General features: G+C 46.0%; 1 protein-coding gene and 1 long non-coding RNA gene across 21 annotated transcripts in view; one reads left to right on the plus strand and one right to left on the minus strand.

Moving 5' to 3' along the window:
• LRRN1 (leucine rich repeat neuronal 1) overlaps positions 1-13,519 on the minus strand; it is a 46,426-nt gene extending 32,907 nt beyond the window's left edge. For all 20 annotated transcript variants that reach the window (XM_060180816.1, XM_060180814.1, XM_060180801.1 and 17 more), the window contains exon 1: positions 13,093-13,519. The gene's annotated coding sequence lies outside the window, so the exon portion shown is untranslated. The remainder of the gene's footprint in view (positions 1-13,092) is intronic.
• The window catches only part of LOC132535310 (uncharacterized), a 902,180-nt gene that overhangs the window by 451,899 nt on the left and 425,813 nt on the right, over positions 1-24,468 (plus strand). The gene's annotated exons all lie outside the window — the stretch shown is intronic.

A 24,468-nucleotide genomic window follows, 5' to 3' on the forward strand; every position in this document is an offset into this window, starting at 1 on the left:
CCCCACTCACAGGAATGGATCTGAACAGTCACGAGAGGTGGTGCTGTCGGCATTTGCCAAGCACATAACCCAGTGCCTTCCAACATTTCTCATGGCCACCCTGTGTGTTCATGCCATTCCTCCATTCTACACAGGAAAGAAGCTTGGGGCCTTTTAGCTGAGATCACATGGCTATGTGGCAGCTGAGATTTAATACAGTCAGGCTTTGTCTGGGTTTTTGTTGCTGTTTGTTTCTATTTTGTTGTGGAACTTCCACAGGACGTCTCTTAATTATTTTCTGTCCTGTCCCCATTAATCCTCCATCCCCAATGAGTCAGGGAGCTCACTGGGACAGAAATAACACCACGGATGGTTTTTATCCCTTCTAATAGCATTTGATATTATACATGCATTTTAACAAGTACTTTTTGATTAATAACATGTCCTTGACATTAATATCATAAAAGCATCCCCAAATGAGTTCATCTTTCTATAATAACCTCTTTAAAACACTTGGAATATAAGACAGGTTTATGATGTACTCATTTTTACCAAACTCTTTAGGAAATGATTCTGTAAGAAATACTTAGAAGCAGCAGTACAGACAAATGAATTAGACAGAGGTTATAGCAGCCCCGCCCCTTGCATTCACTCACTGACTATTTGCTAATCACATTTTCCCTATGCCAAGTGCTATTCCAAATGCTGGGGACCCAAGACTGAGGAAGTGGGGGGTCTTTTCCTCTAAGAAGCCGGCAAGGGAAGTCAAGGATAGTGTGACTAATTCCACTGGAGACAAGCAAAGTGTGCCTGGTCCTCCACACTAGCTAGCTGTCAGCTGCTGGGCAAATCCCATCTCAGATTTTGCCTTTATCATTAAAGCAGGGGTCATACTTAGCTGCTGCTTTCAGCATACTTGGAAAATGCTAGTCATTGTTCCACAGAGAAGCCATGGCAAACTAGCTGAGTGATCTGAGCTGTCCCCAAGAGCTAAGAGCCCTATGGTGCCCTATACAACCTCCTACCAAATGGAAATCTCTGGGGAGACAGATTAATCAAGGCAATGGACATGGGGCTCTGTAAATAAACATTATTCCTGGGGGTCGGGCGGTAGCGCAGCTGGTTAAGTGCACATGGTGCAAAGTGCAAGGAACAGCACAAGGATCCCGGTTTGAGCCTCCGGCTCCCCACTCACACTTCACAAGAGATGAAGCAGGTCTTCAGGCATCTCTTTTTCTCTCCCCCTCTCTATCTTCCCCTCCTCTCTTGATGTCTCTCTGTCCTAATGACAACAATAATAACAACAACAATAATAACAACAATAAACAACAAGGGCAACAAAAGGGGAAAAATAGCCTCCAGGAACAGTGGATTTCTACTGAGCCCCAGCAATAACCCTGGAGGCAAAAAAATAAAATAAAATAAAATAAATAAGTAAACATTATTCCCAACTCCCAAAGAATAATAAAAAAAAGAGGTACTACATTAATTCTAGTCTCTCTTCTTTATATGTAATGAAGATCTGCTCACTGTGACAACACTGATGGCATGGGGACTTGCCTATAGCAACCAGGGCCAGTGTTGAGCAGCAGGAGCACCTGCCGTGACTACCTCAGGGACTCTGTCTTGACCTATTCCTGCTGCACTGCACTGGCTTCCAGTCTGGTCCCAACAAGAGCCTGGCATTTCGGTCAAGAAGACAACTAGTGAGTGGTGCTTCAGAGAGGATGAGAATGAGAGTCAGCAACAACAGTGGCTGTATGACTGATTGAGCGCTTACAAGAAAATATCTGCCACCAACAGCTTTATTACATAACAACAGACCCCACAGACTGAAGTGTTGAGTCCCCTAGTTTTGACTGGTGTCTTGCATTCGGCTCCTCTTTGGGGGAATGCTAACAGGGAACCCAGTTTCTTAAACCAGAAAGAAAAAAAATGGTTTAAAAATATGACTCTAGGAATTGGATCGACCTTCTCGTGGTGCATCCCATGAGTACCCATTCATTGGGGAAACTGACGATCCTTCCTAGCCGACTGAATCCACATGGATCCCAGTCACTTTCAAAGCCAGCAACAAGCAGCTCCTGACAGCTTTCAACCTGACCTGTTGACTGGCTACGGAAGAAGGGCAAACGCTAGAAGAAGAAGAACAGTTTAAGAGCATAGTGACCTTTGCAGAGAGAAGAGTGGCTACAAAATGAAATCTAGAAAGTCTCCAATGTATTCACCTACTTGCGGTGTTTCTCAAAGCATATCCACTGACTTGAGATTCCTGGCATGCCTGCGCAGACCTCAGGTTATCTGGGGACTCACCATCAAAGATGACAACCATGTGAACTGCTAATTTCACAGACATCAAGTTTGAATTGAAGACATATTTTGCCTTCTTCTGGTCAGTAATGCTCAGGAGATCAAGGAGAGAATAAGGCAGTTACAAATGCTTTATAAAATTTACTGGAATAAACAAGTAGAGAAATAGTCACCAAGAGAAGGGGGCAGGGGGCCAGTCACAAGGAGCCTACTGCCTCTTGGGGAGTCAGATGGAGGCCTCGCAGCACAGAGTGAGCTAAATGCATTGGTTATATACAGATCGATGGAAACTGGGTCATGGGAAACTGGGTGAAGGAATGTGTCTGTAGCCACCCAGGGATGAGGCAGTTTTCTGTCCTATTCAGTGGCCTCCTATTCAAGGGCCAGATATGGAGGCCTTATCTTTTGATATGGAGAATGGCTAGAAGCAGACTATTAAAGTTTTGCCTTGTAAATAAATGCCTTAAGCCTGGGCTTTTCACACTCAGACTTACCTTATAAATAAATTTATGGCACGCATAGATTTTTCTCAGTTCTTAAAATTCCTCCACTTTCCTTTGAATCTCAATCCTTGGAATACAGACACCACAACAGTCAGGGATGTCAGGTTTCAACAGCACCCCAGCACCCCTACTCACTGCATGACTCCAGCCACTGTGCAGAGGGCTTACAGGTAGGATCTCCTATGAGACAGGCTCAATTATTATGCCCCTGGACAGACACTGTGACTCAGAGGACATATTTGAGGTGACAGAACTAAGATGCGGTTCTGGAGCTGACTCTTCCTACCTGGCAGACCCACCTTCTTCTCACTCTGCTTGCCCTGCCTCGGCCGCCTTGCTTCCTGCCACATCTGCGGTGACTCACAGGGTCCTGATGATCACTTGCCTGTCAGGAGGATCCCTCAAAGCAAACAAAGGATCTTTAAAAGCAAATCTCCACTAGTTCTCCCATGTTGTTAGCAGCTTTAGGCTCTTGGGAGGATCATCCAGTGGGGCCAGGCGGTGGTGCGCCTGGTTAGGTGCACACACTACAGTGTGCAAGGACCTGAGTTCAAGCTCCTGGTCCCCACCTACAGGGGGGAAGCAGGACTGTAGTGTCTGTCCCTCTTTCTCTTTCCCTTTCTATCTCTCCCTCCGCTCTCAATTTTTCTATGTCTCTGTTCAATAACAATATAAAATAAACAAATGTTTTGTTAAAAATCATTCCATACAACCCCTAAAGCTCTACAATCTGCTCACCTCAGCAAGTATCAAAAATAATTTTTTTTCAAAATTAGTCATTTCACTAATCTTTGTTTAACAGAAAAGGCTTTAATTTTCAGAATCTTTCAAGATTTCAATAGTAGTGAGATAACTTACAATGCAGGGTAATGGTAGAGGTTAGGAAAATGAAATCTGGGAGTCGGGCGGTAGCACAGCAGGTTAAGCGCAGGTGGCACAAAGCACAAGGACCTATGTAGGATCCCAGTTCAAGCCCCTGGCTCTACACCTGCGGTGGGGGGGTCGCTTCACAATCGGTGAAGCAGGTCTGCTTTCTCTCCTTCTCTGCGTCTTCCCCGCCCTCTCTATTTCCTTCTGTTCTGTCCAACAACAACAACAATAACTACAACAATAAAGCAACAAGAGCATCAACACAGAATAAATAAATAAATAAATATAGAAAAAAAAAAGGAAAAGGAAATCTTAGCCCAGGCTAAATATATCAAGGACTCTATTCTCAAGCATCAGGTACTGAGTTTGGTTCCTGGCACTGTCTGTGCCAGAGTGCTGCTTTGGTTCTCCTTCCCACTTTCATTAAATAAGTGGAACAAAACAAAAATTAAAAAGGAAAATGCCATCTTTATGTATATATCCCCATCCGTTTACAATTATGTTTCTTGGGCCCAGGAGACAACTCCTCCAGGAGAGTACATGCTTCACCATGTGTGAAGCGCCAAGCTGGAGCCCTCAGCATGGGCACACTATAGGTGGGGCCAAAAGGAAGTCCCGTGAATGTGCTGTGATGTCTCCTTACCCCTCTGCCTCTGTCCCTCTCTGCCAACTTCTATTTGAAATTAAAACTAAAAGTATTTCAGGAGCAGGGGAATTGTGGCAGGTATGAGGTTCTAGTGGCAAAAAAAAAAAAAAGATCATGTGCCCTTTCTTTTTCTATATTTTACTTAATTATTGCATAGAGACAGGGGAGAGAGAGACACCTGCAGCACTGCTTCACCACTTGTGAAGCACCCCGAATCCCCCCACAGGTGGGAACTGAAGACCTGAACCTGGATCGTTGTACGTGGCAATGCATGTGCTTAATGAAGGACGACACTGCCAGGTCACCTGTGTGTGCACTGTAAATAATGCTAATATGATTTAAAGGATAATTTAGTGATGACTGATTGAATAAAATACTAAACCACATTTCAAAACATAAAGTCATAAAAATATGCCCTATCTTATTTATATAACCTTGCTCTCATGATGGAACTATAGAATGGTCAGCACTGATGGGCTTTGAGAGAAGGTCTAGTCCCATCCTTGTGTTTATAACTGCAGCTTAAGAGAATGTGACACAGCCCCACTGCTTGAACAGTGCAGGTTCAGTGAGACAGACCCAAGTTCACCTCCTTGCTCTATTCTTACCAGCTCTGGGTCTTCCTCATCTGCCACCCAAATGACAGGTCCACTTCTTAAAAGCACCCTGCCTTGGAGTAGGAAAACTAAGACTATGGGTCTCTCTTCTCCTAAACACTTCTTCATTCAACAACTGTCTTCTGAGCATCTATTAGTTGTGTATTGTTGGGCAAAGGACTCAGGTGCTTGGTGCCAGGGATTCCTGAGTTGCAAAGTGGACACCACCTTTACAGAGTTGTTACTAGGACTTACTGTTGCAAGCCAATACACATAATGTTCCTGCTTGGTACCTGGTACATTGGAAAGGCACAATTATATTGGATATTGCTATCTTTCTCCTCCTCCTCCCCCCCTCCTTTGTGTTATGTAATATGGCAGAGCCTGGACATCTAATGTAGGAAACTTGTATGGTATTTTCCTCCTAAGGACCAAAGTATATCATTTGCATAGAGCAGTCTCTCTCACTCTATTGCTCAATCCTGAGGCACAAGGCATTCAGAAATGTCTTCACTAGGGATCTATATATTTTTTAAATTTTTTATTTATAAAAAGGAAACATTGACAAAACCATAGGATAGGATAAGAGGGGTACAACCCCACACAATCCCCACCACCAGAAATTTGTATCCCATCCCCTCCCCTGATAGCTTTCCTAGTCTTTTTCCCTCTGGGAGTATGGACCCAAGGTCATTGTGGGATGCAGAAGGTTGAAGGTCTGGCTTCCGTAATTGCTTCCCCGCTGAACATGGGCATTGACAGGTTGATACATACTACTAGGGTTCTACTTTAACAGCCGTCTCCTTCAGGCATGAGTGACAGGTCCATTCTGCCAGCACTTGCCTGGCATACTGCTTTCCCCTCAGGTGGCTTTGAGCTGCTTTCTCCTGCCTGCCAGGTGAGAAGTGATGAGCTGGTGAGTCTGTGAGGCACTTGGCGGTGATTCCAGAGTTAGGCTGAGCTGGTAGAACACTGCAGAGCCAACGGGTCCTCAGGGGCTAAGTCCTCACTGCACAGAACCACAATCTGCTGTAGGAACAATGGAGAAATCCAGCTAATTGCCCTCCAGTGTCTGCATGGTTCTGTCATGCTGGGGTGAGTCAATAAAGGTTCTATGCAGTTCTGGAGGCTCAGCACATGGCTGATGCCCCATGTTACCATCCCCCGCGGTCTTAGAAATCAGAGAATTAGGAAGGTGAAAAGAATACTGAGGGGCCAGACAGCATTCTCAGCCATCCTTTTCATAAGAAATTATCTCACTGTTCCAGGGTGATGAGAAGCCATTTCAAAACTCTTTCTGATGTTGAGGTCTCATTAAAAAACAAAAGCACAAGCTTCTGAGTGTGGAAATAGACATGTCTCCTATGAATGTGTGTGTGTGTGTGTGTGTGTGTGTGTGTGTGTGTGTGTGTGTGTGTGTAAAGACTAGCCAGCTTTCTTTTTGAGGAAAGTTGAGTACCCTGGCCCAAGAAGAAAGTAATTTACCATATACACAATAAAGGATTAAGCCCAGCTCCTACCACATTAGAGGAAGCCTCAGTGCTGTGGTCTCTTTCATACATTATCTGTCTGTCTGTCTGTCTATCTATCTACCTGTCTAAAAGTAAAATAAATATCACAGCAAACCAGAGAAGCAGGCGACTGCTGCAGCTCTCTCTCCTCTAGGCAGAGCATTCTCATTTCTTTTCCTGTGATCCAGACATCACTCTTCTAGGGCCTGTTCTTCCCAGCTTGTCACAAGTTCTCTTTCAAACTTGTAAGGTCAACTTATAACATGAGAGAGCACTGAGAACCCACAGCTGAAATGCTCAGTGCATTACCTGCTCTTCTGCAGACTTCAGGACGAAGCCTCTGGGCAAGAGGGGAGGGCCTAGATTGGCAAGAGAGGAAGCTTATGCTTGTCCCAGGTCACTTTGGCCCTAGAGATGTGACCTCAGACAAATTCAATTTGTGTGCAGTAGGGGCCTCATAACCACCTTCTCCAGCTAGACTGAAAGATCTATTAGGTGACTTGTCAGAGGTCATGGCGAGTCTCTCCATGGCTTTGATTCTTGAGTTATTGAAAAAAGGAACAATGTCTCCACAGGTCAGATACTATATATTACTTTCGGACTTTGCAAAACTTAACATCCTGAAACATGCACTTCTACAACTCAGCCCCATCTTCTCTTTCTGCAGCTTGCTTCTGCACCATGCATCTGACTTTCCTTCCAGCCTCTTCCTTTTCTGTTTAAGAGACTCAGTATGCTGTCCAAGTCCAGCAACTGCACTCCCACTTTAGAATTCTCTATCAACTTAAGGATCCTATCCTTTCTCCAACAGCCTTCCAAGTCACTTATGTCCCAAAAGTTCGGTCTAACGCTGAGTACTGTGTAGTGCACGTGGTCCCGGTGAGAGTCTGCTCTGTGGGGCAGCTGAGAGTCACCCTCTGAGTCAGGCTCTGTCATCTGTTCTTCCTCTTCGCAGAGCGTGCTGCTGTACGTCACATGTCAGTGTCCTTTCTGTGCCTCTGATCAAACTGAAAGTCATCAGGGCAGAGCCAGCATGCCCTGGACAAGCTTGCTCAAGCCAGTACCACTACATCTGGGCCAGATTTCAGCTTGCTGTGGGGACTGTCCTGCGCATTCTGGGAAGTTCAGTCTCAACTCTTGACTTCTACCCAGGGAATGCCAGAACAGTCCCAACCTCATTTATGACAACCATCAAACATCTCCAAATATTCCCAAAAGTGTCCAGGGAAGGCAGGTGGGCAAGATCACCCCTGTCACAAACCTCTGTGCCAGACCTAGAGGAATGCCTTTCTCACAATGAGAACCTCGTACATATTTGCAGTGGTGTACACAACTCATAGAGACAGAACGCCTGCAATGAGCTTTATGCACCAGCCTTGGAACTAGCAGCCCCTTTCGGTGGCGCCTATGTTGCCTGGCACACAACTGGTGCCCAACAGGGCAGATATTCACAGGGGTGCTTCCTGTGTCCCAGGTGAAACTCTCTTTCTCATGAGGACCCAGGTGAATTCTAGTGAGCTGTCATATGAGGGGGAGAAATTCCTTAGCTGTGCAACTAGAGTCAGAAAGATGACCTGGCAGGAATGCACTCCATGGCTGCATCCCTAGAACTTTCACCACTGAATCAGAACATTGAGGGGCAGACATCACATTTCTTTGCATGGCAGTTCCAGAAGCATCTATCTTTTTCTGAATCCTTTCAAACACAGTTTGAGGGGAAGGATGGGAAGTACCAGAAGGGAGCAGAGCAGAGAGGTCAGGCTTAGCATCAGAGTCAGAGCTGGCAAGTGAGTCTGAGCCTTCCTGTTTCTGCACAGCCCCTGATTACGGTGATTATTATGGATGCAGATTAAGACTTATCACTATTGTGAAACAACAATGCAGGTTAATGATATTCTTTATTGCCACACTAACATTCTTTTTTCTGGAGAGGAAAATTATAGGCATGAAACCAATTAAGCCACCTTGCTTTTTCTGTGGAGCTTCCTGAGTTTTCAGGAATGAAGATTCTCTCTGGGCTCCAGCTCAGTAGCGCACACTAATTCTTTGTTGGGTCTTGCTGAGATGGATGCTACTTTAGTGATGCCCATTTTTATTTTTGCTACCGAGTCAAAAATGTCGATGCTATTAAGTACACCTCACAAAGGGCAGGTGTACAAGGAAGTATTTTGAAAGAACTATTTAATGGCATCATCCTGTAGAAGTCAGGCATGAGTGGATATAGCTTCCTTGGAAATCTTTGCCAGTTGAAGGCAGTGACTGACTGCCCTGCGCTGTGCACCCCTGGAAGAAGGCTGTCTCCCTGGGAGCCGAGTGGTGGCTCCAGAAAACAATGGGGACCAAATTAGGTGGCCCCCAAACTTTAAACAGTCGCCTCCATGCTCCCAGCATGCTCCCTCCATGCTCTATAAACTATCTGCTACAAAAACTGTTCCCACAGAAGGATGTCATGTCACATGGAGATTGTTAATGTAACTATGGTAACCAAAAAATGCCACCAGTATATCTGTTTCATATACAAATGAGGGGACAGCTGTGGAGTCCACATGTCTGCCAGGGGCATAAAAGATGCAGGCTGGGATGGCCCAGGTCATAAAATTACAACTCATTTATATTAATCAAAGCTCCCAAATGACCTGCCAGCCCTGAGCTAGAGAGGAAGAGTGATGGGAAGAAGGCTGTCTCCACTCCTGGTCTCTTCAAACTCGGTGTTGAAAGTGGACAGCCATAGCAGTGCCCTGGGAGGGCTGTCCCAGGCAGAGTCCAAGGACCCTCTGTGGTCTCCTTGGCAGTGTAAGCCAGCCTCCCAGCATCTGACACCTCCAGGATGACTGTCAGTGCTGAGTAGAGTGGCTCCACCCAAGATGGTGTTTCTGTTGTCCAGGCTGGAGGCGCAGCTCCACCGGCTTGTCTTTGCACTCTCACTAGCTATGGCCGTCAATCCTTCCACCTCTCACTGTCCTCTCCCCAGGAGCCTGAGGACTAGCAGAGTCACCTATGACTGGAGATAGTTCCCTCACCAGCTAAGTGACTAATGAAGTTGCCAAAACACCATACTTGCTAGACCTTTTTAAAATAGTCAAAATATTAATTAAAAAAAAAGTAATACTAATAGGTAAGGCTGAGTGTTTCAAAAAACTGATATAAAATGGCATACATTTTAATTACTGAATAGTATGTTTAACACTTCTACAGGATGTTCAGAAAATGCGGAGATATACACTATATTTAATCATGAGCTGTAAATGCAACATTGTTATCTGTCAATGCTTTTGAGACTTGGAGGCTACACCCTGTGATATATCTATTATGAAAGTGAGTGGAAGTACCATAAATGAAGAGCCTTTACAAAGATGACTCCACTAAGTGAGACTTAACAGAAGAAAAGGTGTTCTTGGTCACTGAAGAATTAGGGTTTACCTTCTGGAACCATTCTGCTCTATGAGCCAAAACAAGAGAGAATAGATGTTTTCCAGACTTCATCTAGATAATTACTATTTGATCCTGAATAAATTATTAATCAAAGCTCTAGTCACAAGTCAAAGATACTTCCATTGTTCGATAACAACCCAAATATTATTCTAAAGTGGAACTTGATTTATCTCCAGATTGGCTTGTCCTAAAATAGCTGTTCAGCATAATCATTTTTGAATATTTAAATACAATATTTGAGCAACTGCACGTTAAAGTTCAAGTGAATCATACAGAAAACTATCATTGTGTAGTTTAAAAATAAGTTTTATGAAAGCATTATGAAATTCTAATTAAAAACAACAACATCCAGACCCTATAATCTACCATCTTTTAACAGATGACTTAGTTTATGGTGGCATACCACCACCACCCCAGCACACACACAGCCTCTGTTTATTTGTAGTCACCCCAGCTGGTTTGCAGTGTGACTGCAAAGGCAGGTTCTCTGTAGCCAGGACTCCAGCTGCTCCATGAAGGGACCAGTGTTGGAAAGGTCTGACCAGTGAGAGCAGTGCGTGAGCTTTCTCTAGCATTGAGAAGGCCCAGACATGCCCCTGAGTTACTTGTGTTACTGTTCAGACCAAGTCTGCAGCTGGCTCTGCTTAGATGATCTTATTTGACAGAATGATCTTTCCCTAATAATATACGCTATATATATTTGTGTTTGCTGAGGGGTGAGTACTAATCGTCCTCTCACTGGATTTCACACAGGAGAGAGAACAGGCCAGGAAAAGTCCTCACAAAAATGTAGCTTTGACCATTTTTAAAGTTACCAGTTTGAAATATTTGAAAACATTCAGGTGACAACTTTGCAATCCAATGGTCTACAGCCTCCTTTAGAAATGCCAAGAGTCATTTATGGTCAGCCCTCAAGTAAGAAGAAAGAGAGCCTCCCACAGAGTCACACACCCATTTATTATACCCATGTGTTGTTTTCTGACTTTTAGGTAAATAACTTTCAGACAGAAAATGCCATCTTGGAGAAAACATTTTCTCCTTTAAATTCCACTCAATTCATTCTACCCCTCTTGGGAAAGTAGTGTCTGATGTGTAAAAGTCACCCAAGCAGCAAAAATAACTTAAAGGAAACATGTAAACTGGCAGACAAACATCTGTTGCCCACCCCTCCACCCTAAACTATGAGCCCTCAAGACAATGCTGTCTTCTCCCCTGGGATGTGCTGTTCCTTTCAGTGATTATCTGGGCTACAGCGACCAGGGCTGCTCAATGAATAGGGCCCTTTCTCCTCAACAGTATGAATGACAAAGAGGGCAGTGGCCCAAGGAAGGGCCTCTAATCCCTGGCTCATGTGGGCCACAGAGTTGGCCTTTTGTTCAAAGCCTCAACCACAGGAGGTGAGCAACACAGGGACTATTATCTAGTGTCAGGCCAGGCAGAAGTTTCCTTGTTTTGGGGTTGAACTCCAGGCTCACCACCATGCTGTCTTGTGACCCAAAAAGCCCTTCCTGGGGTGACCAGACACAGGAATGATTCCTGCACCTACACTAAAATAGTGCAACTGGATAGTGGACATTCATTCTCTAGCACTTATGGTGAAAGGATCAAGAAACTTTAAGATGAGCGGCTGATTCAGAAATCCCTTCAAACTACCAGAAGTGATTCCAGTTAGTATGACCATCCCAGTCTTAGCTCAGGGCCCGGAAGATTGCCCTAAACACACAGCCAGGTAAAGAGGAAAGCAGTGCCTGAGGCTTCCCACACAATAGTCCTCGGAGAACTTGGCGCTGGAATAAAGGTGTCAGCAAGCCCTGGAATGCCCAAATAGAAAAACTCACACTGCGCCTTTATTCCATTTTCTTAAGGTCTATTGTCAACTAAAGCCTCCTTGTCTTTTCAAATCCCTTCATGTGAAAGGATGAGGCCTAACATCTGCCAGGGCCTGCTCACATTTGCATGCAAATCAGAGACTTGGGCACACACATGGCCCAGGAGCCAACACCACCACCACCACCCTCACCCTCACCCAGGGTTCAGTACATCAAAGTGCCTTCCTGAACTTTCTGCTCCTCCAGTCCCTGCCCGGAAGATAGAAGCAGGGAGCATATTGCTGTGGCGAGAGTGTGTGCCAGTGTAAATCAGATCCAGGCTCTCCCACTAAAGTGTCCAGCTCTGGGCAAGAAAATGCATGAGGTTTAGAGAAGGGTTCAAGTTCTGGCCTCTTGGTTCAAATGCTTCAAAACCACCCACTTGGTCCTGCATTCATTCACTCAGGTGGTGACAGGAGTGTTCTAGGCTTCCTGGAATATCAGGGTGGAAGGGGCAGACATCCCAACTGACCAGACCCCGGTCAAGAAGCTCCAGTGCCCACACTCCTGCTGCCCCAGTCTGCTCACCCCCTTCCTGCTCTAGACACCCCTGCAGCACCCTGGTAAGAGCAGTGGGCTGAGGGTGGGGACACAAACCTGGGGTCACAGGCACAAAGGAGGTCCCGCCTGCAAACTTTGCTGGCGATGTGGGCTTTCCCCAGAGGCGCACCAGGCATCCATCCTGCATCTGGGCATCCCTGATGCCACTTTCCTGGGCTGCAGCGGGGCTTTCCACTCTCGAATCCGGGCACGGGAGTCCCTCTGCTAAAAGCCCAGGTTGTGCACACCCGGTGATGCTCCGTGGATTCTGCTTCTTGCTACTCCCTGCACCCGCAAAGCCACTGCCTGCCCAGGCCCTCTCGCTCCACCGCTGCGACCTTCCTCCCTTCCCCTGCGACCCAGCCTCTTTCCAACTCGCCAGCCCCTCTCTGCGTTCTACCTGGGCGCAGAATGCTATCACTGCCCTCCACTCGGGCTCCCAGCCCCGCCGCCTCCCGAGCTCAGCTCCTCAGCCTCTCAGGCTCAACCCCGCTGTCTCCCTGGCTCCCAGCCCGGCCACCCTCACCTCCCTGCCAGCGGGTCCCTGGCACCGGTGGGCTCGCCCCCGTCGTGCCTTCGCGACTCGGGTCTGGCCCGCCTTCTCCACTACCCACTCTGCTCCCCCCACCCCTGCGCTCTCCCATTTTGGGGGGCGGTGGACCAGCTTCCCGTCTCTCTGGCTTCACCAGCGTCCCCAGCTCCGCGAACCGCGCCCTCAACCCCTTTAGGCCCGCGATCGGTTCTGCAGATCCCCAGCCCCTCTAGGACTCTAAGCGCCGCCAAGTTTGCCTCGACTTCCCTGGCCGCCCGCCCCCTCCAGCGGCCGCGCGCACTTACCCGAGGCCAGGCTGGCGGGGCTCCGGGCGGGCGCGCTGGGACCCAGCGGCAGTGGGAGGAGGAGCGGCGTCTCCTTCCCTCCCTTCCCGCCCGCCCGCCCGCAGCGCCGCTCCGCTCTGCTCTGCTCCGCTCCGGGGACCAGTGCAGCCCGGGCACGGGGTAGTGCCGCGCGAGCAACAGCTGCGGCGCCGGCCTTGCCTGGATAGGACGTCTGGGGCGCAGGCGGGCAGAGCCAGGAAGCGCTGGGGACCGGGATGCAAAAGACCGGGCGGCGATCGCCGGGCCCGAGAAAGGAACGCGCGCGGAGGCCGCCGCCCCGGCCCCTGTGCCCGCGCGGAGGGCGCTGCAGGCGCGGCGCACGGGCCTCGCCTCCTCCCGGCCGGTGCCCTGGCTGCGACCCGCTTTGTGCGCCCCGCAGGCGGCGTGCACCTGGTGTAAGCGGGCGGTCAGCTGATGGGCCGAGCGTGGATTGGCCGCCTCGCGATCCCCGCCCCCGAGCCCACCCCAGGACACGCCCCTCCGTCCAGGTCCCTCCCACCGGAGCGGCCCACAAAGGCGCGGCGCTGGGCTGGAGCTTCGAGTCCACCGCCCCACCCCTGCACGGCCGCTGCTGCTTGGGAAGCCCCGGGCCGCCCTTGGTCTGCATCGCGGGGCTGCGCGTGCTCTTGGCTGTCCACTAAGCGGCACCTCTAGCCTGGAAGGCGGGCTGCAAGCTCCCACTTCCACCGAAGCCTGGGGTTGTATCTGCACCCCGACCTAGCGCCCTAGGGGAACGCAGCCTAGGGCACGGGGGAGGAGGGGGATAGGCGGAGAGGCCCGGAGGTCAGCGGCGCCTGCGGTGATGGGGCGGCAACGGGACACTTCCAGCAGTGGCGAGACCTTGTGGAGGCTTCTGGAACTTAGTAATCATAACGTTCTCCCGTGTTAGGCGTGAAAGTGGAGGGTTGAAGATGCAGGGCATTCGCGTGAGGCGCTGAGAGCCATGCACGAGCAAAGTGGACATAGGCCATGGAGACCCTGCGCAGGGACCCAAGTCTCTGCTTTCTCCATGGGTCACTTAGAGTCAGCAGGACAGTTGTTGGGGAATCTAACTCTTGGCCATTCGTGCTGAATGGCAAGCACCTTGTGCTGAACTGCATGGGCAGGATACAGTGCTGACATTTCCTGGGCAAGGCCAAGGCTAGAACTTGGGGAGCAAAGGGGGTGCTGGAAGAATGAATTCTTCTCGAACCCTTTGAGTGCCTCCAGGACATGATATTGGGACCCATTTTCTAGCCGTCTTTCACAGATACCTATGACAATTATTTGATGCTGCTCTGAACCCATGTACTTGGTGTTACTGTGAAATTGCCACTGTTGGATCTGGTGTGCCTTTCTAGAGAAAATAAGATTTGAGGATTCACGATTTGCGGTGCGAAGTTCTCTTAGGAAGTAAGAGCACCAACAGCCTCAAGAATTTGAAAGACATGAAAATGGTTCAAAGCCCAGCTGAGAAACCAAGCCAAGCAAGAGGGAATGATCTTTGGAGCCAGGCTCCAAAGCTGCCTTTAAAACAGGGGCTGTTTTAACTGCAGCGCTACAGTGGATGAACTGCGTCCCTCTGGAGCAAATCCCTTTACCTCTTTAAGCCTTTGTTGCCTTGACTATGAGGTAGGGTTAATAACAGTTCCCATCCCAAAGGGCTGAGCTAGCTAAGTGAGAGCAAGCTTGCAAAGTGCTCCCTTGCCATCCTTGATGCACAACTAGCATTCCACCAGTGTAAGCACTGGGTGTTATTAGCCTCATGGAACAGACACCTGGAATAGGACAGAATAGCTTACGGATCTTAAAAGCACTTAGTCACTTTCACAAGAAGAAAACAGACCATGTGTCTCCCCCATTCAGTTCATCACTTCCAAAACCAGCTTATCAGTTATCTTAACTAATTTCCCTATCCCCCAAGGCAGGAAAGAGAGAGAGAGAATGAACTCTGCCTATTCCTGCTTGATCATTGCATTTATTGACTCTACTCAGAAAGATCATTATCCTAGAAGAAATGCATGTGTCAGAGATGGGAAGGGGGCCCTGGCTTTGGAGGATGGAGAATGATCTGTGTCAGAAAGATCTCTGTGGGACAAAAGAGGATGATGTAAGCATAGTGTTTCTACAAGAGCCTGAAATTCAGTCGAGTCATTGAAACATTGATGTCTTGCCAAAATGGAACTGCCACTTCTGTACCTCTGCGAGAAGGGCAGTTAAAAGTCCCCTGCCATTGGGGTGCATGATGAGGAAACAGTCAGTGAGTGAACCTGCATCACCTGACTCACTTATTTCTACTGTAGAATCTTCAGATTTTTTTAAAGATATTTTGTGATTTTTTTATATATTTATTTATACCCTTTTGTTGCCCTTGTTGTTTTATTGTTGTAGTTATTATTGATGTCGTTGCTGGATAGGACAGAGAGATGGAGAGAGGAGGGGAAGACAGAGAGTGGGAGAGAAAGACACCTGCAGACCTGCTTCACCGCTTGTGAAATGACTCCCCTGCAGGTGGGGAATCAGGGACTGGAACTGGGATCCTTACACCAGACTTTGCGCTTTGCTCCACCTGCGCTTAACCCGCTGCGCTACTGCTGGACTCCCAGATTTTTTTTTTTTAATTGTTCCTAGTGGGCTCACCCAGTCCTGGGTTCCTGAATTCATGAATAACAAATAACTTGATCTTTTTTACTTACTTATTTTGGTCTTTGAATAAGGCCATGGAAATGACTAGAAGGCCTCAAGAGCTCCTAGGAGAGACAGTTCTGGCTGTTGCTGTGGTACGTACCTGTTAAGTCTCTGTGGACTCCCCCACTATGCCCTGGAGATTCTTCTGGTTTCACTTTGAAGAAACTATTTAATTGGTCTAGCCTAATTGTGCTGATCTATGTAGTAAATGAGGGGAGAAAAAAAAAGACAAAACTTTCAAGGATGAGCCTATTAGAGTAATCTTTAAAGAACATCTGCATTTTGAGAACAAAATTATAATATGCCATTTAAAACCACAAGTTTTAAAAAGTTGAAAATCTGTCTCTCTCTTATTGAAATACTAATGGAGTACTGGCAGTCTGTGGTCCTTGCAGTCTCTGAGTTAACAGCCTAACTTTAACACAGCCTCCACTGCCTAGCTCTTGATGGCTGATGACTGTGTAGCTTAGAATTAGGTGACTGTAGGGGTCGGGCGGTGGCGCAGTGGGTTAAGCACATGTGGCGCAAAGCGCAGGGACCAGCGTAAGGATCCGGTTCGAGCCCCCGGCTCCCCACCTGCAGGGGAGTCGCTTCACAGGCGGTGAAGCAGGTCTGCAGGTGTCTATCTTTCTCTCCCCCTCTCTGTCTTCCCCTCCTCTCTCCATTTTTCTCTGTCCTATCCAACAACAAATTGCGTCAACAAGGGCAATAATAATAACCACAACGAAGCTACAACGAGGGACACAAAAGGGGGAAAAAAATGGCCTCCAGGAGCGGTGGATTCATGGTGCAGGCACCGATCCCAGCAATAACCCTGGAGGAGGAAAACAACAACAACAACAAAAAGAATTAGGTGACTGTGTAATAGCAGCTAACTTTCAGAGCAAATGTGTTGCTTCTCTGAACCTTTCTGACAACTGAGTGAATTTGCTACATTTGCGTAGTTTCTGTTTTTGTTCCCCCAGCTTTCTTTGTGCAGCATATCAACTCATTCTAGGACAGACGGCTACTCACAGAAGTTTCTGGAAATAAAATTGATTTTCGCATCTCGGGTCTAATAGTTTGACAAGGAACTAAGGTGAGTCACCATTTGCTGCAGCTTTGAGTTTTAGTTCTGAAAGCCTCATTGCATAGGAAGTCCCTCGGTGCTGGGCAAACCTAGATGATAAGTTGTTTGAATGTATATTCTGTCCAAGTCCTCCCCCCATTGGACAGAATATTCACCACAGAAGAGATCCAAAAGGCTGAGAAACACATGAAAAAATGCTCTAAGTCTCTGATTGTCAGAGAAATGCAAATCAAGACAACAATGACATATCACTTCACTCCTGTGAGAATGTCATACATCAGAAAAGGTAACAGCAGCAAATGCTGGAGAGGTTTTGGGGTCAAAGGAACCCTCCTGCACTGCTGGTGGGAATGTCAATTGGTCCAACCTCTGTGGAGAACAGTCTGGAGAACTCTCAGAAGGCTAGAAATGGACCTACCCTATGATCCTGCAATTCCCCTCCTGGGGATATATCCTAAGGAACCCAACACATCCATCCAAAAAGATCTGTGTACAAATATGTTCTTGGCAGCACAATTTGTAATAGCCAAAACCTGGAAGCAACCCAGGTGTCCAACAACAGATGAGTGGCTGAGCAAGTTGTGGTATATATACACAATGGAATACTACTCAGCTGTAAAAGATGGTGACTTCACCATTTTCAGCCGATCTTGGATGGACCTTGAAAAAATCATGTTGAGTGAAATAAGTCAGAAATAGAAGGATGAATATGGGATGATCTCACTCTCAGGCCGAAGTTGAAAAACAAGATTAGAAAAAGAAAACACAAGTCGAACCTGAAATGGAATTGGAGTATTACACCAAAGTAAAAGACTCTGGGGTGGGTGGGTGGGTGGGTGGGGAGAATACAGGTCCATGAAAGATGATGAATGACATAGTGGGGGTTGTATTGTTAAATGGGAATCTGGGGAATGTTATGCATGTACAAACTATTGTATTTACTGTTGAATGTAAAGCATTAATTCCCCAATAAAGAAATAAATTATAAAAAAAAAAAGTTGTTTGAATGGAGCTGACATTAGTAGATTCATGGTACTGTTAGAATTATGGTTGACTTACAACCTTGTGATGTCCTTGTGAATGTGCCTGAAGAACCCTGCTTCTACCTTTAAAGCTTAATTGCTACGGAGCCTTTGACTAGAATGCAGCCTCTTGGAGGTAAGGAAATTAAAACCAATAGTGTATAAGTAAATGCTAAAAACCAGTGGTTTAGACCAAGTCCTATAATCTAACCATTGAATTCAGCCTTTCTGTTTTATACAGAAGGGGGTTATAGTTTAGACTAAGCTAAACAGTATCCTGAATGAAGGCAGTGACCATATGGTCAACTTTTTAAAAATTTTCTTTATTGTCTTTATTTATTTATTTATTGGATAGAGACAGCTAGATATTGATAGGGCTGGGGACATAGAGAGTGAGAGAGACAGAGAGACACCTGCAACACTACTTCACCACTTGCAAAGCTTTCCCCCTGCAGATGGGGACCAGGGGCTTGAACCTGGGTCCTTGCGCATTGTAACACGTGTGCTCAACTAGGTGCGCCACAGCACCAGCCCTCCCCCCCACATGGTCAACTTTTATTTACCCAGTGCCTAGCATGTAATGTGTACTCAGTAAGCACTTTTTAAATAAATGAATTTAATCAGTTAATGTGATAATGTCTTTATATAATTAGATCACTTTTTCTTCATGGAATTGTAAAGTCTTTGAAACTATAATGCTTACTAACTGTGTAACTCCATCAATCTTCTAATGATGAGATACAAGAATTTAGCTATTATTGCTGTAACATATATTTAAATAAACATACTTATTAAAAATGCTCATTTTGGTTATTGTGCTATAAACTTTTCCTTTCCCATTACTATTTAATTTTAGACAGCTAGTTATTGCTAGCTATAAAACTTTCTTTGGCTTTTCTGCTTTTATATTGTAGAGATTTTAATTGATAAGAGATCTTTGGAATCAAGTTGTTTGTCCATGATCAGCTTTCTTTTTTTTACCAGGGCACCAGTCAACTCTGGCTTATGGTGGTGCAGGGGATTGGACCTTTGGCTTTAGAGTCTTAGACATGAGAATCTTTGTATAACCATTATGCTATCTATCCCAGCCCTGATCAGCTTTCCATTCTGATTTCTCCTTTGCCCATTTAGTGCTAGCTAACTTAAGTTGTTGTCCTGTCTATCCCAGGTACTGCTATTAGGAATGTTTCCTATATTTAGAAAGACAGTGCAGTACAAGGGTTTCAAGCTAGAGGTCACACTGTGCTGTAGAGGTCTGTATAGCTGTGTGCCTTTGAATAAACCACCTAATCTCTCTGTAGGAGCAGTTTTGTACTGGAGATTAAGATTAAAGGAGTGTGTCTGTGCCCAGCTGACAAGCATTCATTAAAGATTTAAGTGTTGGGAGCTGGGTGGTAGTGCAGTGGGTTAGGCGCACATTGCACAAAGCACAAGGGCTGGCATAAGGATCCAGGTTTGTGCCCCAGCTCCCCACCTGTAGGGGGTCGCTTCGCAAGTGGTGAAGCAGGTCTGTAGGTGTCTGTCTTTCTCTCCTCCTGTCTGTCTTCCCTTCCTCTATCAATTTCTCTCTGTCCTATCAATCAGCAACAACAACAGCTATGAAAACAATAACAACTACACCAATGGCAACAAAATGGGAAAAATGGCCTCCAGAAGCAGTGGATTCATAGCTTAGGCACCAAACCCCAGCGATAACCCTGGAGGCAAAAAAAAAGAAAAGAAAAAGAAAAAGAATGTGTTGGAGTTGGCAGGTGGCAGACCCAGTTAAGCACACACATTACCAAGGCCCCACACCCCACATGCAAGGGAAGAAGATTCATGAATGGTGAAACAGGTCTGCAGGTGTCTGTCTTCCTCTCCTCTCTGTTTCACCCTCCCCTTTCAATTTCTATCTATTCTATCTAATAATAATAGAAATAGAGGTGGAAGAACAAAAAAAAAAAAAGGAAAAATGTCTACCAGGATCAGTAAATTCATAGTTCTGGAACCGAGCTCCAAGAGATAACCCTAGTGGCAATAAAAGATAAGTAAGTAAGTAAATAAATAAATAAATAAGAATGTGTTAGATAATATATGCCTGGAGGCTGGAACAAAGAAGCCAAGGAACCTGGCAAGTGTGTTTCACACTAGTGAGTCAGTGTTCTGGCTAGCTGGCCCCCATGTGGCCCTTCAGTGCCCAAACTCCTCCATCTTCCAATCTTCTTCTATCTATTCTGCTTTCAGGCTTCTTACCTAGCACTCACATGAAAAAAGGTAGAAGAAAGGAAGGGTCACATGAAAAAATGTGCATGTCCAGGCCGAGAAACTCCTTTCTATGGCCTCCAGGACATAACTTCAGTGCCCAAACTCCTCCGTCTTCCAGTCTTCTTCTATCTGTTCTGCTTTCAGGCTTCTTACCTAGCACTCACATGAAAAAAGGTAGAAGAAAGGAAGGATCACATGAAAAAATGTGCATGTCCAGGCCGAGAAACTCCTTTCTATGGCCTCCAGGACATTCTGTTGGCAGGAATGCAGCTACACAGGACAACTGGGGGAGATAAATAGAGCGTAAATCAGAAAGGAAGAGGAAGTACGTGAATAGTCACAGTGCATAGTGGTCTTCACTCCAAATGGACAGCGGAGTTAGAAATACAGTCATACCTCCTACTGATGGCTCTTACTTCCCTTAGTCCTCACCCCCAGTCTGATAAGAGGCAGACAAAAATGACTGACTCAGGTCAGCCAGCAAGGAAGAGGCCACCATTACTGCAAACAGAACAGTTATGGGAGTTGGTCTCTGTAGTTCTAGTTCCTTCTTCCCACCTTTCTGGTTAATCAGCATCACTGTATTCCTTCCTGAAGTGTCCAGGCACTGTACACAGGGAGAGGAAGTCCGCCCCATCAGCAGCTCAGACTTCTTCCTGACATCCTTTTCATCCAGTGACCTTAGAGCTTGAAGGAAGGTCAGAATCCTTTCCTCCTAACAGATGAAGGTGAAGCACTGGAACTCAGCACCTTATTAATTTGTTTATTTATTTTGGATGGGGACAGAAATGTTGAGAGAGAAAAAGAGAAGTAAAGAGGGGAGAGACACCTGTAGCACTGTTTCACTGCTTGTGAAGCTTCCCCCCTGTAGGTGGGGACAAGGGGCTTGAACCCAGGTCCTTATGCACTGTAATTCGTGCACTCGCCCAGATAGATGTACCATCACCTGGCCCCCTCAGTGCCCGTTACCACACATTTCACATGCATATTGCTTTTCCTGGGGCCTCGCAGGCTGAGGAGAAAGCACTGGTAGAACGAAGCTCTCAGACCTTTCCCTCCATTTTTCTCATACCTCTTGCTGTCAAATTTGTCTCCATTTCTACTGCACTTCAACTCATTTTTATAATAGAGATGCTCACACTTTTATCTCTGAGCATGTTAGAAGTCTTTTCTAAGTAAAGCATTGCCCATATTCTGTTTTCCTGAATACCTGAGCTCTCCTGTACCTGATTAATCACCTGTTAGAATCTTTCTCTTAAATTTGATTCATGTTGTCCCCTTACATCTGTTCTTTCATCTAACTCATGTCCTGCACACAAGCTGTCACCTGGTAAGGAGACTTGGCTTTTGAGTTCTGTGACTCTGGGAGATAACTACCTTCAAAGAGAAGTGTGCTGTGGAAATGGCCATTTGTGCTAGAAGCCAGACCATAGTGCACTTTAGTTCTTCAAGTGGCATTGAGGGTGAGGAGACTCTGGGAGATGCTCTCACTTAGACCTTTCATTTTACACATGAGGAAGCTGGAGTCTTGTATTTGAGAGCAGCTGGGCAATTTGGCTGCATCAAACATTTGCCCAAGGTCACATTGCTGGTTGATGGGAAGCAGCACTGGGCCTGAATTCTAGTTCTCTTGATTTTTAGATCAGGAAATTTCTTCCAGTTTTAACTGGAATACTTAGATCTTCAAAAGTATCCTCTCAGGAATTTGAAGATACTGTAAGAAATGCCCTCATGTTCTAATTTCTATAATGACATGAAAAATTAGTGTAAGTATATCCTGAGTCATCTGGATGACTTTTTTTATAATTGAAGGCAGAAAAATGATGCTTGGTGCCCACGTTCAAGACTGTTGTTATGACTGCTGATTTCAAGCATAGCCATACAAGGTGCGTGGAGCAAAGAAGAGAAAATTGACGTGGGGGCAGATATCTAAGTGTCTGTTGGGAAGAGGGACAGCTTAAGGATAGGGCATATGACTTGTCAAGTGTGAAGGTCAGGTTCAAGTGCTGGTACAACATGGGAGTACCGTGCTGACAAGGGAAGCTTCAGTGCTGCTCATATTCTCTCTCTCTCTCTTTCTCTCTCTCTCTCTCTCTCTCTGTATATGTATATATCCCCTAAGAATGGTGAAATCATACAAGGGCAGGGACCTGACTCTACAAGACTGTGAAATGAATGAATGAATGATGCCTGTCACCAAGTGAAGCCAAATGATGTATCAGCACATTCTGAGAAAGAAGGTTCCAGAGAAATTTTATGTTAGAAGTTCTAGGGGATGAAGCACTGAATTGCCCCATGATGTGGAGTAGATTGAGCAGGCAAATGGGGGCAGGGCAGAGATTGGGCATGACACGGTAGACACACTTCAAGAGGTGAGTTAATTTAGGTATAAACAAGAGCAGTTCAATAGTTATATATAAATAATGACTGGATATGACTTTAACCACTTGAATTGGCACCTAGTTCTTGTGCCCACATGATTCCACTGCTTCAAGCAGACTTTTTTTCTCTGAATTTCAGATAGAGAGAGATAAGAGAAGGAGTGAAAGAGAAGGACAAATACTACAGCACCTACCTTTCCATCAGTCCTGGATCATCCCCTTGGTGCCCTGCATAGTACTCCCGTGTGATAACAAATAAGTGTGCATCCTACCAGGATGATTATCTCCTGATTTTCTTAGCATCTTATTTTATATGACTCTGGGGTCAGTACATGCATGATGCCATTGCTCAGTGGCCTTCTCCAGATTAATTTTCTCAGAGAGAGACGAGATACTTCAGCCCCACTTTACCACCCATGAAATTCTCATGGTGCCACCTGTGGTGCTCCCATATGGTTCTGCCTCCTGCATGATGACATGTGCACCCTACCAGGTGTATTTTATTTTGTTGGTAAGAGTTGAATCATTTCCAGCAGATTCATATGTTGAAGTTGACCTTCAGACCTCATAATGTAACCTTATTTGCAAGAGAAAAAAATATGGTTTAAGTGGTAAAAGAGTGGGTCCTAAGTCAATCTGACTGTCAAACTTGTAAAAAGCCAAATACAGGAGGGAGGAAGGGAAGGAGAGGAGAGAGGAGAGGAGAGGAGAGAGGAGAGGAGAGGAGAGGAGAGGAGAGGAGAGGAGAGGAGAGGAGAGGAGAGGAGAGGAGAGGAGAGGAGAGAGAGAGAGAGATATTTCTCTAAGCTTAGGAACACAAGTGTTCCAACAAAACAGCAAAAGCTAGTGGAAAGATGAGAACAACTCCTCCCTCATAGAGGCAGAAGAAACCAACCCTGCCCACATCTCTATCTGGCTCTTCCACCTTCCAGGACTTTGAGAAAACTAAATTATGTTGTTTCAGCCATTCAATTTCTAGCATACTGTAGCAGCAGCCCCAGTAAATGGACTAAATTGCATACAGTACAGGAAAACTGTAAAATGTGCAATTTTGATCTATGATATACTCAAGAAGTCACATCATGGTCAAGATAGCATACATTCCCATGATCCTCAGGGTCCCCAGTGCGTAGTGTACATATTTCCTTTCTCACTAGAGACTCAGTAAACCCACCTTCTTACTGCCATCATAGATTATCCATAGCTTTTAGAATTCCTATCAATCAGCATGATTATTTTGAGATCCATGATGTTGTGTGTATCAGTAATTGGTCTTATTGTTGAGTAGAATGTCCTCTGTGTAGATGTATACAAAATATTTATTCACCTATTGGTGGAAATTTAAGTCACTTCATGTTTGGCTTGTATATGTAATTCAGATTTAAATATTTCTGCTCAAGCCTTATTCTGATAGAAGTGTGTTTTGCTTACTAAGCAACTGTCAAACTGCTTTTTCCAAAGTGGTGGTACCAGTTCTCCATCCCAATAACAGGGTATAAGTACTGGTTGACACACATGAGAACCCAGGACCAAGACAGAAGGTGTGAGTGCACTGTTGACCCCATACACACCTCCCAGTTCCCCCAGCTCTGTCTCTCAACTTTTCTGTATTCAACAATCAGCTTCCATCCCTCTGTCCTCTGCATCCTCTAGGCTTGCATTCTAGATAAAATCAGACTGTTTATGGTTCTCCAGAAAGTGTGAAGTATGTAAATTTGGTTCTCATAATACAAGGATGGGGGAAAGCTGCTGGAGAGATGCGGTTCTAGATGGAGGTTCCCATAGATTGTGTGTGATGTGGACAGTGTCAGACTTGGAGTTGGCACAAGCCGACTGTCCCTGCTGCCTTCCTCTTTGCTGGAAGAAGTCACACTGCCAACAGCCTTGAGGACAAAGGGCGGAAATCTAGAAAAGTTTTCATGGAGTCTGGAAGGAGCCTGGGATTGGAATGCGG

The sequence above is a fragment of the Erinaceus europaeus genome, chromosome 21, assembly GCF_950295315.1.
Source record: "Erinaceus europaeus chromosome 21, mEriEur2.1, whole genome shotgun sequence".
NCBI lineage: Eukaryota > Metazoa > Chordata > Mammalia > Eulipotyphla > Erinaceidae > Erinaceus > Erinaceus europaeus.